Raw genomic sequence first — 16,661 nt, 5'->3', positions numbered from 1 at the left:
GGGCACTTTAGATAAGGGTGTCTGCTATGTGCTGTCAATGTTTCCAACTAATATATTAAAAATATATATATTATTTTATCCAAAATATTTTGATAATTTTCCACATTGGCTGTAGTGGGCCTGGTTGAGTAGCATGTACCTAAACAAGGTATAGGCAACAGGCAAAATAACAGCCAAGGCATGATCAAAAGTACATGTTCAAGCAAGCCTGGAAATTAAGCAAGATCTCTTCTAGGATTTCAGGGATGTTTTTTTGTTATGAAGGCCATAATATATCTTTCTCATTGTGTTCTGTGACACATCCAATATCTATCCCACAAAAACACGTGTGCACAGCAGGCATCTTATCCCTGCTGTCAGCTACGCTTTCCCTCCTCCATTTTCCCTGACTGACCTGTTTTGCCACTTTTAGGCTGAGAACTTCTTTAGCCTGAAGCATTAGATGTACACCCAGTTCAAGCTATAAACACAAAGCCCTGTGTTGTAGGACAGTGAACTTGGCTTTTTTTTTTAGCTATTTATAAGAGCAGAAATCACTTTCAGATGTTTCAACAGGCTCCCTTCCCCCGCTACCATTACTGTTGTATGGATATTATTTACCTTTTCTGCTAAGCAATTCATGTGCCATGATCCTGGTAATATACTTTATTTAAAATATCCAACATCACTAGCATCTATATTGTTTCCAAGATAAATTATATTAATCAAATCACAGATTGAATCCTGTTGTGAAAATATTTATTTAACTTTGTTAGTCTCAATTATAAATGGTTTAGCTTAAGTAAACAGGTCTGTAAATAGCTTAGCTCATTTTTTATGTTGGAAGAATAATTCTCAGTATTGCAGGGTGGTTTAGTAAATGTTTAAATAAGGCCATGCTTACCTAAGGATATAAGCGTTAAAAAAGTAAATTAGAAAGCCTGGGCTAGTTTCATGCTGTTTTTAGTTCCCATAGTGATGTGTAATGCCCATTAGTTTGAGACTGCACATTTCTTAATACATTTTTTGCATGTGCAGGCAAATGTAATGTAAAATGATGGTGTTCAAAACATATTGTATAATAGGAGAGATTAATAAAACTACAGTTGAGAAATGTAAATCAATGTACAAAGTTAGTGTATCACATAAACTCAAGCACACCAGCTGGAGGTTTAGAGAACTCTAGGAAATAAGAGCATACTCGCAACCAAGTCAAGCAATAAAAAGCTGAGATGATCACGGTTAAATCCCTGGGGCAATGCTGATGTGGTGCTCCAGCTGAATCCAGGCAAGGGAGAGCATGGGAAGGAGGGGGGAAGAGCTGGAACTCAGAGCCAGTCCTAGCTCCACAACCTTGCTTGGCTCAGCACTTTTCTCAGAGAAGCGAGAGACTTGGCAGCCTCTGGCTGACAAACAATAGACCCTCTGTTTCTGGGCTTCTCAGTGTTTGAAAGAGACACCCATTAGCCCCACTCTCTATCTCTGGGGTCAGGACTGAGGGTCACCAGCAAGTAAGACTCTTGTTTATGTCTGGAAAGCCAATCAGCACACACTTTTGCTCTGGTTAACCCTTTCCTTCCTTTTCAGAGTTTTGGCATTGTTGTTGATTATTACTTACCATTTTAAGCTGACTTAAAGTGTCTTGTAAGTGGTATTTTACAAGGTAAAATCATTTAATTTTAAGTTAAAGAAGGTACATTAACAGCACTTTTACTGATACTGTTCTGCTGATTTGCTCTAATGAACAAGAAAGGAACTGGTAAGGTAAAAGACTATCCAAAGTAGATGATTAGAAATTTCAAGTTGTGTGGGCATAAAGGCAATAAATTAAAAGTCACCCCTGAAAACAATTTTTTTTTATCAGAGATGTCAAGAAAAATAAACAAAGAATAAAAAACTGATCAGGTATAATAAGAACAAAAAATATGCAAAGAAGTTAGAGGCAGTTATAACTACTTTGTCTCTTGTCACCTGATAAAAAAAATAGACATCAGCAAAACTTAGATTAATACAGTTTGTCTTTTTTTTGTTTGTTTGCAACACTTACATTCAGCTGTACATTTGTACTGTGTACTGCAGGAATTTTGTGTTTACTTATTAGCAAAAAGTTCCCAAAATGTATATCAGTAAGAGTGCCTAAACTGCAAACTGGCAAAAACACCTCCCACATTGAAAAAACCACAACGTACACCCAAATGCACCAGCAGCTTAAGCAGTTCCAGCCTGTGAGGTTACTGCTTAATTACTGCTTTGAAGAGCATGAACATATAATTAACCTTAAAGAGTCATTCTGTACTTTCAAAGTGTTAAAGAAAACATAGAGCTTCTGTTTGAATTGTGTCTTTTTTCTGCTAGAGTGGAAAGGTTATGGCTATTTTTTTTAATGAATTACATAATAGTCTTTGGACCTGTCAGCCTTAAGCAGGCACAAGTGGAAAAGGTATAAAAGTCCTCCATGATACACACATCATTCTAGGTTTTACAACATATTTTTATGTCCTATTTACTCTATATTCAATATAATTCTGTATAATTTGGTAGCAAGGGAGATTCTTGAAAAGGTCTTTAGAATAAAAGTTGTTCTAAAGTTACATTGTAACATAGACACCTTTAAGGAAAGAGAGGAAGTCTAAACTCTGGCCTTTGGTTGAAAAGTAAGTTAAAGTCAAGTTCAGAACAAGTTAAAACTTGTTCGGTTTTGAGAATGTAGGCTATGCTGCAAGATATTAGAATAGCACCTTTCCAAGTGGGATGGATACTGTCTGGCTTGAAGAGGCCAGTCCTGACCTCTAATATACTCCAATGATCTATAAAGCACTGTTTTCAGAGCATTACCAAGACATCCAGCAGTTTAACAACTATAAACCGCTGTAAGGGGCCTGAGCATATTACTGCATCACTTTCACTAATTTACACATTTCTACATTGTAACGCTTAATAACCTTGTGCTAAAAAATCTAAATATCATTCTATGGTAAAAACTAGCAAGTTAAGTTTATTTCTATAGTGCTTTCACAATGGACATTGTCTCAAAGCAGCTCTACAGAATTTCAGAATTAAGATTTAAGAATTAAGAATGATGTGTATTTATCCCTGATAAGCAGCCTGTGGGGCGACTGAGACCCAGGAAAAACTCCCTTAGATGTTATGAGAAAGAAACCTTGAGAGGAACCAGACTGAAAAGGGGAACCCATCCTTATTTGCGTGATAGCAAGAGAATGATTATAAATCTTAAAGCAATACAAAACACCAGGGAACAAAAGCCATATCTGCTGCTACAGCTAGAACCTTCAATAATTTAGTGCTATGATAACAAAGTTTATGTCTCACTGAGCACTTGGAAATTTTGTGCAAAAAATAAATAAATAAATGTGCTAATTTTAAGCACTGACATGTGCATGCTTTGCACCAAATGCTAATAAAACTTAAAATTGTGCAACTGATTATTTACTTGGAGTTTGGAAACAAACAAACAAAAAAAAGAGCGCTACATAACATACACTAAATACAACTCAAAACTTTGAAACTTTGCCCAAGACTTAAAGATTTGCCAAAGACCCTAAAGCAACTAGTCCCTCTAAAGATCTAGTTTATTTCACATACATATTGATCTGCACGTTGGCCAATTGAGGATGATGTATATTAAATCCTGGGAAGTATGATTTTGTTAGTCCAGTAAACCAAACAACAATGTATAGCCAAAGCAACATTATTCCATCACAGACACATTTCTGTCTCATTCTGTTATGGTTTCTCAAATTATTTTGCACTAAAAATAACTGTGCATCCTTTCAGATGTTATGTGGCACTTTAGCAGTGTTTATGTTTGCTAAATAATTTGAACAGAGACCTGGTTAAACTTGTTTATCAGAAATGTGAGTGTCAGTTTTCTTTCTTTCCCCTTCCCTAAATCTTTCTAATGTTGCCAGAGACAGAACGCTATTACAGGTCTCTGTTACTTTTGTTATACTGATTGTGGGCCTGAATGCCATTAATAAGTGCTTTAAATTCTATGGATAACTTTCACTGCAATTCTATTTATGCAAAATTCATCTGAGCTGCCATAAAAACACTGTATATTAGCATACATTTTTTATAAAGATAATATAATTACCTAGACATAACCTATCACAGCTAGACTGTAAAACTTTAGAACAAATACTGTATAATAACCTTTGCCGTCGTTACATTTCTGCTGGTAAGACAAACCCGAAAACTAACCACCTGTTTATCACATACAGTACATATATATACTTTTTGAACACCCCACTGCAAATTTAATTGACCGCGGTAACACTTTTTAGAAGGCCCACTTTCAAGGGTGTGCTATTCAGGTGTACGAAAACTTTTGGCCAAATAATATATTTTGTGAATCACAGTTGTTTGTACACATGCTATTATATAAAGAAGTCTCTAAAAAGGGTCTCTGAAAATCTATGTCCCAATGGTGTTCCATTCAAATAAAGAAAATACTACCTAGAAAGACCATGTTCATTAACATGCAACAGCATTTATTCATTTATCCTTAATAACTGACACTTCAAGTTTGCAATTATTTAATCCTAACCCTGCTAGTTTATGTACCCAATCGCTCATATTCAATACCTGACCTTGTTATAGTCGTCAAAGTTGTATGTAAACTTGAGCCTGGGGGTAATCTGCATAGACACAGAGAGAATATACACAGAAACATTGCACAGACAGTTACCCAAACCTCTTCATGTACCCGCTTCAAGAACTTCTTCATTAAACCTCTTTTCACCGTAAATTAAAATATTCTCTTGTGACATTGCCAACATGGGGCATTAGATGATTATGGGTTCTAGCTTCCTAAATAGTTTCTTGTGTCCTTTGGTGAAAATGAACCACTTTGTTATTGGGGTCTACAAATAATCTTTAAGGGATTTCCCAAAAGACAACTGTAGAACCATATAGGGTGCTAGATGAGCATTATTTTTCAAAAAAGGGTTAGGTATATGTTTAACCAAAATGTTTAATATATATTGTCCTTCAATTATTTCTAGCTAAAAATAATGATCTCATAGACTAAGCAACCAGGCCTTAAACTCTCTTTAATAACTGATATTTATGACCAATACTTGAGCCTTTCACTGCAGTTCCCGACAAGATACATCCAGTACTTCATGCCCTAAACACATGAACATGGTTGAAATTTTGCTACTGCTGCTTAGCAGATGAATCAGTAGATTGATATGTTTTAGTTAATATTGAGGATAGAAACTTAAACCCTGTCATCTTATAGCTAGAACCATAGAAAGAATGTCAAGACTGATTTCTTTGTTGTTTGCTACACTGCAAACAAGCTTGTCCAGTGAAGATCTAGCAGCCTCATCAAAAAAGGATCAGTTGAAATATAGTGAATGATCAAAGAACCATTTGGTTAAAATGGACACTTTAAACCAAACCCTCCAGATCTTTTATTTAATAAAATATGCAAAATGAATCCTGTTTAAGAGAGGTGTTTTCAAGTAAGTAAGTGTTACATATTGAGTAGTGTTGCACCTATCCCTTGTACGTTCTTTTTTGAGCCAAAATGCACCAGAATTATACTTTTGTTACATACCCCTTAGGACAATATAGACTTTCCATTTTGTGTAAACATGATGCAATATCAACAAGGTGTTGATTCTTTTTGAATGCATATTTAATAGATTCATAAAAAAGCCTTGCAGTTAGATAATCCGTCAATCTCAGTGTCTTGTAATTCCCATGCAGGGAAAGCACATATCTTTCTATTTCATAGCAATTATTTGTTAACCTTTTAGAGCAGACACTCTGTGGTGTCTACCAGTGCCTACTGCTTGCACAGTTCAACTCAGTTGGATGAGCCTTATAAATTAGACTTGACACTGAGAATGTTTTAACCCCTCCACTGCGCATTAGTGTTACAAACAATAGTATCATTATCTCACTGTTCTAAGTAGCAAAAAATACATCTCCCTACCTCCAAAAATCTACTAGAGAGTACTGATACAGAGACAGATGCAGACAATTATACAAGGCAATGTGCAAAATCTGTGCAATCTATATCATATTTGCAACAGGTAGCTCTCTAATTTGAATTCTAAACTCAGGTAACAGTCCATGTGAAGTTTTCCATGTTCTCTCTGTATTTATGGTAGTTTTCTTTAGGTTTTTAATGCTTCTCACTTTTCAAAAACTTGCCAGTAAGCAGACTAAATTGACCCTAGATTTAAGGCTAGATGTGTGTGTGTGTGTGTGTGTGTGTGTGTGTGTGTGTGTGTGTGTGTGTGTGTGTGTGTGTGTGTGTGTGTGTGCGTGCGTGTGTGCTGCATTCAACGATTCAGAGCATGTACCACAAACAATGTTCACAGGAGAGGCTCAGGAAAAAGAATGCAACCGTTATAAACCAGTATGATTTATATATTATACTTCCACAAAAGTATAATCAGGTTATGTGAAGACATTTCTGCTATACTTCAGCAAACTTTCATCCTGTTTATACCAAGTTATTTATCTGAAGTCTTGGCTTAATTATTTTTGCTTCTTTAGTTTAGTTCACAAGTCACTTTGATTTATTGTCATGCTAATTGAAGTGGCTTGTGATCAGACACATCACTTGAAGTATCCTTTGAAAAATGTAGATTGTGGCCATGAAGGGATGTTCATTAGGTGTACAGAGTTTTAAAATGTTATTTTAAATCTAATTAATTGTATTGATTTTCCAGTTTTAATGAATACATAGTCATTGTCAACTCATCCTCCTCTTAGTTTACAAGAGTGGAACCTGGCCTACTATTTTATTACTGCAGCCAATTCACTTCAGTATTCAGTGTATTGTAGCTTTAATATACCAATTTGTTATTATATGAGTATATCTGTTAGTTTGAGTTCATCTGGTCATTCTGCCCTGACCTTTCTCATTAACAAAATGCTTTGACCACAGAACCTCCAGTGTCTTAATGTTTTTTCTTTTTTTATTGCACCACTCTCTGTGAACTTTAGCGACTATAGATACATAAAAATCCCAGGCAAGCAGCTGTTTATGCTTCAAAATGCATCAACCTGGCACTACGAATCTAGGGTTAGATCACACATCTTGTCTGTCATGTTTGTGCCAAAAAAACTAAACTTCAAATGTTTAGAGGGTATGTTATGTGTCTTAACAAGCAGGTGCACATAATAAACTATATGTACAGTACAGACCAAAAGTTTATATATATTATATATAGAGTACAGACCAAAAGTTTGGACACACCTGCTCATTCAAAGAGTTTTCTTTATTTTCATGACTATGAAAATTGTAGATTCACACTGAAGGCATCAAAACTATGAATTAACACAAGTGGAATTATATATGAAATTATATACATAACAAAAAAATGAACTGAAAATATGTCATATTGTAGGTTCTTCAAAGTAGGCATCAAGAGAATGCCAAGAGTGTGCAAAGCAGTAATCTAAGCAAAAGGTGGCTACTTTGAAGAACCTACAATATGACATATTTTCAGTTGTTTCACACTTTTTTTGTTATGTATATAATTCCACATGTGTTAATTCATAGTTTTGATGCCTTCAGTGTGACTCTACAATTTTCATAGTCATGAAAATAAAGAAAACTCTTTGAATGAGAAGGTGTGTCCAAACTTTTGGTCTGTACTGTATGTGCTGTATGTTTAAGGGATGGAGCCTGCAATAATGCATATCTTACAAAATACTGGGAACCTACATTATATGTGTATGTGTCCTGTGGCAAACACCCAAAAATGGCCAAAAAAACCTGGGCATTCCCACTAAATTATATCCATTGTCAACAATTTGTACTTAGTATATGACCTTGCATGTTGATTATCTGGAAAACATTATTGCAATGTGATATTCATGTGTTTTAAGTCACTTTCATATTGCATCACTCAACTTTCATTAGGCTTGAAGTAATGCATTGTTATCTCATTAATTGCAGGCTGTCTGGGGCCTTATGCAAGAAAGCAGACCCAAGTGATGGTTCCTGCATGGCGGAAATGACCATACACACTTTGTGTCTTTTAATAGGATGGGGCCTGAGTGCAGTTAACTTTGAGATATGTTGAGAAGCCTGTGCCTTTGTAAACAAGACTGTCAACGTTAAAATGGAGCATTCATTATCAACAAGAATATGGACAACTCTTTGGTGTTATCAGCTAAAAACAGAAAGTTGATTCATTGTAGGCTTTGGATTAAAAACATACCATGTGATGAGCATATATGAGTTAATATTCCCACATTTATTTTGTCCTTACCAACATTCCTCAATTGATACCTCCATTTCACAGTGCTTCTTTAGCCAAGTAGGCTGATGGTGTGCATGACAAGTCCAAACCACAGAAGATGATACTAATATCATTGTAACAAGTTATAATACCAAGTTCTAATGGCTAATTCTAGTAACACTTGTTGGAGTTTAGATGATGCATTTTTAGGGATACTCTTTCTAAAAAGGTCCCCAGTCCTCCTCCCCACAGTGTCTGGGTACAGTTCAATTAATGGTAATTGTACAACTGTGTACAAGATGTGAAAAAACGCTATATACTGTAACTGTGCATAGTAAAATTCCTAATTGCTTCTTTATTATTTAATGTCCATTGCCTAGTTTGCATTTTAACATGAGAAGAAGTTCCCCTACTATCCTCTGGATACAACATACATGTTATGCATATGGTATACATGCTATTCTTCAGGTTCACACCAAAATAATTCTAAAACCTTGAGTTGTTCTTAATGGTAGGTGGTAGCTCTGTGGTTAAGGCTCTGGGCTACTGATCAGAAGGTTGGAGTTTCAGGCCCTTGTATTTCCAAGCTGCCACATTTGGAGCCCTTGAGCAAGGCCTTTAACCCTCTGTGCTCCAGGGGTGCTGTATTATGGTTGACCCTGTGCTCAGACCCCAGCTTTCTAACATCACTGGGATATGCAAATAAAATATTTTACTGTGTTGTAATGTACATGTGACAAATATAAAGCATCTTACAGTTTCAGAACCTTGCTGCTTATTATGCAAGCAATCATCTTGCTCAACTCTGTCTGATTCAGGGTGAATCACTGCTGTTTATATCTGTATATCATTGTTGTATTTGTTACAGTGTGTGGGCCAATCACATCGGCTGCTTTAAAAACCACACACTACTGTACTAAATAATGTGTCGGACAGATCTCTCTCTTTTACTCTCTCATGTCTTCCTGACTTTCTAACACTCACTTCCCTCTGATTGTTCATCAACTGCATATACATAAAAGCAAATGTTAGCATGTTAGCATAGACTGGAAAATGAGTCTATTTCTAATGGCGGAATATTAAATCTCTTAAGGGAACAAATACTTAAGCTCCTGAGGCATTTTTGTGACTTCCTGAATCAATTTTAAATGCATCTTTGTCCAAGTGTATGGTTGCCCAATAAATAATTGACTCAGAGTCAAAACAGCAGATAAGATCAGTATTGCTGACATAAAAACCAGGAAGCCACAAGTGAAGCTCCAAAGTTATAGAAAGATCCACAAAGCCTTAAACCTTCCTAGGTGCAAAGTGAAATCCATTATGACAAATTGGGGGAAAAGGCATAACTTAGACAATAACAATACCAGGCAATACTTTCAAAACTCTAGCCACAACACTGAACTGAAATAGGTGAACTTGTGCAGATAATGTCAGCTCTTCATAGATCTGGGTTCTTTGGGAGAATGGCCAAAAGGGAGCCATTCCAAAGAAAAACTATAATAAAACACACCTGGAGTTTGCGACAAAAAGCTGAATTGGAAAAAGATTTTCTGGTCTGATGAGGCTAAAGTTTGGTCTAAAAGCAAAGCATTATGTTTTGGAATAGGTCAAAAATACAGCCCAAACCACATTGAACCATTTCTATCATCAAAACAGTGGCAATAGCATCATGGTCTGGAGTTGTTTTTCTGCAGGAGAAAATGAAAACCTTGTTGCCATCAAGGGCAACATAGATGGACCTAAATTAAAGCAAAAGTTATGTCCCCACAAGACAATGAGCCAAAGTACAGGGCAGAAACTACAAAAGAATGGCTTGAAGAAAAAAAAATTGTGCTTAGCTGAATATAAAATTGTTGTCTAAAAAAGTTATTATTCTAATTTGGAAGAATTAGAGATATTTTTGCATAATGCAAAAATCAATATGTGTGAGGCATATACATACACTTCAGCAACAAAGCAACCCAAATTGCTGCAAAAGGAAGGTGCACTATTATCCATTAGATTAGCAAATCTGAGAGGGTGAACATTTTTAATCAACAGTATTTAGATTTTAAGATAAAACAGCAACAATAACAATAATTATAATCATCATCACTGTCATCTTTTATTCAATTTTATTTTTGTATTTTGGGCCCTTTTTACAAAACAGCAACAAAAATTCCATTCTTAAAGTATATTAAGTATATTAAAATAGGATTTCTAGTACTTGTATATTATTGCAACTTAGCAGGTAGAGTTCACTAGACAAACTATAAGTGCAGTGGAAAGTAAAAAATTACATATACTTTAAAATAGATAAAAATAGATACTTAAAATACTTAAAATAGAAATTCTATCAGTTACTCACCTTGATGTTTATCCACTTTCAGTATTTCTGAAAATCTATCCCTTTTCAATGCAATTAAGCAAAAGTAATGGAACAGCACTGAGCTTTAGAAAAGATGGTAAATCACTAAATGGCAATAAAACTAGTGCTGTATAAATGTTTGCAAAGCCTGATTCAATGATCCTGTTGCACTTTAAGCATCCGCATTTCTTTCTGAAGCTGCTGTTATGTGAAACTTATTATTAACTCTTATTATCAATCTGATTATAATAATGATGACAGTGTGTCAGTTATCTGTGCATGTGAGAGACCATACAATGGTGTCATTTGCTTTACTGTATACAGTATGCATAATTTTAGTTATTTGACAAACTGTTCAAATTAAGTTCTTTATTGTCTCTTACTGTATACACAATAATCGTTATGCTTATTGATAATGATTGTTGTTACATGTAGCAAAATAATCAGATAATTGGGGGATGGGGCCTTTGGGCCCAGAGTACCATTTAGCCAGGGGATCCAAAAACCCATGCTGTCGAATTCTTATTAAACAAACACCTGGCCATATTTAATCGACCACTTTGACTTGTGCAAAAAAAGGAAACAGCTTTATTATGAAGTGTAAGCTATGTTTGCTGAAGGCAACTGAACTGGCAGCTTGTAAAAATTTAAACCATCAAACCAGCGCAAGCATGCTGAGATAAGCTAATAATACTTATATATTTAGATTACATAATTGTTGTACTGTAGCGTTGCATCACTGTGTGACATTGCTAATGTTGTTTAGAACCAGGGTTGGAAATGCACAGGGACTTGAGGAAAATTGTCGCTGTACAGTGAAGTCACAATTTAAGTCACAATTTAAGTTTCCAGTCACAATTTAAGTTTCATATAAAATGAATTTAAAGTGTTATATTTTGGAGAAAAACTGCTGATGTTGCATTAGATTTGAGCCTTACTGTATAACCAATGAAACAATTTTGTTCAGAATGCAGTATCCAATCCAAGTGTTTTGATTCGCCAATCAGAAAACCTGCGTGTGCTCACTGTCTGAATTCTGAATCTGCATTTGCAATTTCTCTTATTATCATAAACAACATTTTTATATTGCTGCCAAATTGCATAACTTACATTAGACACAAGTAATGGACGGTAGTGTTTTTTGCTTACTTTCTTTGCTATTGAAAGTTCTTAATTTCTAATCTGTAAAAACCAGTAAACAAATTCACACTGTAAATGGTTCTATGTTTGTTTTGTCTGTGGCTAGAATATGATTTTTTTTCCTACCCAGTTTATAATCCCATTAATCCCATTAAAATGACCACCACTTGTTTGAATGTAAGTAGGTATATGAGGTCATATACTGTTACATTAAATGTAGATGATAATTCAGTTGTTTTGAAGCAGGGTTGTATGGAGGTACGGAGAGCGACAGTGCCAAGCATATAGGGACAGCAACACAGCAAAAAGACTTCTTTAAGGGAAATAAAATGTTTTTGTTGCTGTATACTTGCTCAGTGTATCTCTATGCTCTTCCAAACAGGGAGCGTGCTGAGCACTGCCTGCTGCAGGTAATACACTGCCTATGTATACAAGTTTGAGATTTATATCCCCTTGTCCTTTTTGAACTACACCAGAATCCCCCACCCCTTCTTTCAAAAAAACGTACTTGAGTAGATTTTTGTACTTAAGGAAAATTTTATTAAAGTAACATTACTTTTACTTAAGTAGAATATTTTGTTACTCTGTCCACCTCTGTCTATAAGTAGTGTGTCCTTTCAGCACTCTGAGTGTATCTGGGATCCTTTAAGAAGCATAAGCAGCATAATAACTGCATGATTTTGCTGCATAACTCAATTTTGCTAGAGCATTGGATCATGGATAGATAACTAGATTTGAGCTTTACACACTGGTGACTGAACTTGTACTTCATAGTTATTTTCTCAGCAGAATTCATTCTTCTTCAATTCATTCAAGATTCTACAGTCACATAATAGGTTTGGGTTATCAATGTTTTTTTTTGTTTTTATTTTGAACAAATGTGACATTTTACATCCCCATCCCTAAAAACTGCCAGTTCAAAGTAATTTCTTGTAATAGCAAATGTATGATACAGTATATCTGTGTAGTCTCTAAATCATAAATGGAACTTAGTGTCACCTAACCAATGTTGCCTGATGACTGCCTCACAAGTTAGCTTGAAATTTGACCTTGGACTTGGCTTAGACTCTAGACGAAAGCCTTGTAAAATTTCTGCCTGAATCAAAACAAAATAAACACACTGTCCATCTAAACAGAGTAAATAATAAAAAAAACAACTTTTACTTCCAACATTTAGTGTGTAACATTATCTGTCAGTTGTATGGCAACCATTGCATTGATTGCAGTGCTATTTCTGTGTAGATTGCACTGGAAATTAGGCACAACACCAGAAAGTATGTCAAGCTGCACGGTTAGGTGTGGATGAAAAATTAAAATAAAGGTCTTATGTGCCTGATTGCCATGTGACTAGATTAAGCCTGAATAGCTTTAAACACAGCCTGCAAAAGGACAACTTAAGCTGTTTTCATGATCCTTTGATGTGTTTGTGTAGCACAGGTGTGTTTAGCATCAACTGTGAATGAAGGGAGGCGGGTTAAAACTGGCAGGTAATGTGTGATGATTTTCACCTGTGTCTTTACTTAAATAACTTACAGTCTGCTTATTTAGGTCTGTTTATACTTTTAGCAACTCCTGTAACTGACAAAAGAGGGGCAGAGTTTGTGCGACAAACAGACAGTATTAACTTGAAAACCTTCCGACAAATATTTTTTATGCCTGAATAAGTCCAGGGCTTAGTTAATGTTTCTTAGATGATACCATTGAATCCTTTCTTTCTTTCTTTCTTTCTTTCTTTCTTTCTTTCTTTCTTTCTTTCTTTCTTTCTTTCTTTCTTTCTTTCTTTCTTTCTTTCTTTCTTTCTCTCTCTCTCTCTCTCTCTCTCTCTCTCTCTCTCTCTCTCTCTCTCTCTCTCTCACACATACTCTTGCTCTAGGGGAAAAGGGAAGTGGGGGTGGTCGATTAGTCGATTGGTTAATAAGTTCAATAATTCTTGGGACAAATTAGGTTTTCATTGGAACAGTTTGTAAATGTTATTTTACAAACTTACAGAATTACTGGGGAATAATGGTGAGTTGGTGAAATTCTTTAATTAAATCCTTAAAAAAATAATTTGCATGTTCATTCACAATGATTCACAGAATTGAGCAATTGGAAGTGGGTTAAGACCCCGTTGTTTGCAGCTTTAGGTCTTATATGGATTCCATTGGATTTTCCTCATTTTAATGTAGCTGCGTCAGTCTTGTGGCATGTTAATCATCTTTAAGCAAAATTGGAAGTAAGGACCTTTCTATAGCAAAACTACATACATTGCTTTTAAGATCATCCCAGTACCGCATGAATGATGCTAGCATGTAGTATGACTCTTTGGTGTTTGGACCGTCAGTCTTAAATGTGACTCCAAGATGATACTGAGTATAGTTGCCATGCTCTGAGGTCTGACCATTTTAGCAGTTTTTTTCTTCTTGTCTCATGTTCATGTTGAAAGTAGTAGTAGATGCATTCAGACATTATAGATGCTTTAAGATGTTGGTTCTTCAACTGCACAACACAACAAAATTCATACTTTTTTCTGGGCCATTTATCTAGGCTGCTCAGACGCAACCTCTGAAATGCAGTTGGTAAAGGGGAAGGCAAGCCGGCATTCTTGTCAGACTAAGACACCATGTGAAATACTCTCCACTACCCGCAATTTACTGGCAAACATTCAAGCTGAGAGTGCAGACCTTCTTTAAATGGGATACGAGGGACAGCTGTATTATCTGCCTTATAGAAAACTGTATGCTTTCAAATAAATCTTTTAAAATATGCCTGAAGATCTGATTCCTTTTGCTGTGACACCCAATGCCAGCAAATGCATTTAAGGTTTATCAGAAGCTACATCTGCTCTATGCTGTCTGCCTCACTTTACCCACTGGAGTTTGCTTATGGAGACAAATGCCTGTGTTCTGAGCCTTTTTCTGTACTTCCTATACACCTATTACTGTGTAGAACATAAAGGTCTATTGTCATTGTCAAACTTGTAGATGATACTATGTGTTAGGTCAAATCACCAACAATAATAAGAAGAGGTGCACACCCTGTTCACTCTTCTATTTTTTTTTATATACTTTTCTCCTTTCTTTATTTCCACCACATCAGGAGGCAGGTCAAACTGGCAGTTGTTTTCAGTGTTTGTTTTGAAATTTAAAAAGTGCAAAAAGTATGGACTGAAAAATCACTAGCCAAGAGCTCAATAAAAAATTTAGCTTGTCCTCCTCCACACAATCATACATGTACACTGGGGTTCTACAGTATTTAGTACATAGTATTTATTCAAATAGCATAAGAAATATTTAAGATGTGCTTATTTTGTTCCAGATTGTGCGAAAATGTGTTTGTGAGAAAATGCTGATATTCAGTGTAAACATCATCCAAACAGTGGTGGGCCATCAGGGCCAGCAAGGCCTTCTCTGCTGGCCTAAACACTATCAGAAGCACTGACCTACATTTACAACCTAAATTCTAATATTTGTTCCATTAAATTGTATAAATTTTTTTCCAACAGTTTATTCTCTTCATTTCGTAACGTTTCAATTGGCTGCACTGCTTCCAGAACGTGCATGTCAAATTTTTTTGTCCAATCAGATTTCAGCCTCTATGTACTACCATGTCAATCTAATCTTCCCAGGGCCTTCACAATCAGTATTGCTGGCCGATGTACCTTAAAACTATTTTAGCAATGGGTTTGTTTCTTTAACCAATCAGATTTAAAATTCACCTCATATTGCCAGCTAGCTGTCCCAGAATAGCCTCAGCATTTTTCCGTCCTCTGATTAGTTGGTCAGTGCGAAACTGTTACAACCAAGTTTGATTAGCAAAACATGTCTGTAGAGCTCTGCACACATTAACACATCTGAGTTAAACTTTTTTACACCCACCATGGCTGATGGAGGAAGAGAAATTGATTTGGTAAAATCCATTTTAAAGGAGGAGTTTTCCAGAAAAGCTAGACATTGTGAGGAGAGGTCGGCCAACTCCGATGTTAGCTAGCTTGTCTCAGCCCGGAAAAGGGTTTGTTTGCCACCTCCAGACCAGTGAACACGAGTGGTTCCACTGGCTTACAGTCTATGAGGAGCGATGCAAATTATGTGAGTATGCATTATGAATATGCATCTCTAGTGAGTATGATGTATTTCATTTAGTATTTTTTATGTTTTTGTCATCTTATTAGACAAATATTGATTCTGAACTGCTCCAGATGATGTACATGGCACAGTTGCTGTGGTAATGTAGAGGTTTGTAGTTGTCTTGGTTGTGGAAAACTGAGAAAACATAAGGAAAGGCAAGGTCAAGTTAACAATAGGTAGATATAAAGACAAGCTGAAGCTATTCTTGCAACTGAAACATCTACTGAACAGTTGAAATATATCATCAATAATATTTGAGTAGTTCTAAATTCCAGATTTTTTTTTATTAATGGCAACTGCATTGTATTTTCCTAAATAGACTTTTCATTATCTTTATCTTTTAATAATTTCCCCTGTGGAGCCACCAAAATAGTCTTAAGAGTTCTTGGCTGAACTTTTTTATAGAGTATTAAAGGTTCTATTTGGACTCATAATAAATCTTTTTAAAACCAGAAGATACAAGACAATCCTCTTAATGAGGCAAACAACCATTGCTTATTAAGAAAACACTTTACACAAAAGAACCATTACACGTACACTCAGCTGTCATTTACTGCTAATGCAGTTGACATAATCGTTAATATTAACCCCTAACATATTCAAATGGAAATAGACTGCTCAAGGGTTGTTTGAATGGATAACATTTCTGGTATTCTAAAGGGGCTATATTTTTATTTGTTATGTTCTTAATAGGTTTTTATATTAATAGATGGCACAATATTTACATAAGTAATCAGACTCTTTTCTCAATACCTTTGGCAGCAATAATAGCCTTGTGTATGATGCAACAATCATTGTTCATTTGGAATTTTGGGGATTTTCTGTCGTTCTTCATGACAAATACTCTCAAGCTGGGTC

This window comes from Silurus aristotelis (genome assembly GCF_946808225.1).
Source record: "Silurus aristotelis genome assembly, chromosome: 9".
NCBI lineage: Eukaryota > Metazoa > Chordata > Actinopteri > Siluriformes > Siluridae > Silurus > Silurus aristotelis.
This window is presented reverse-complemented; position numbering follows the sequence as displayed.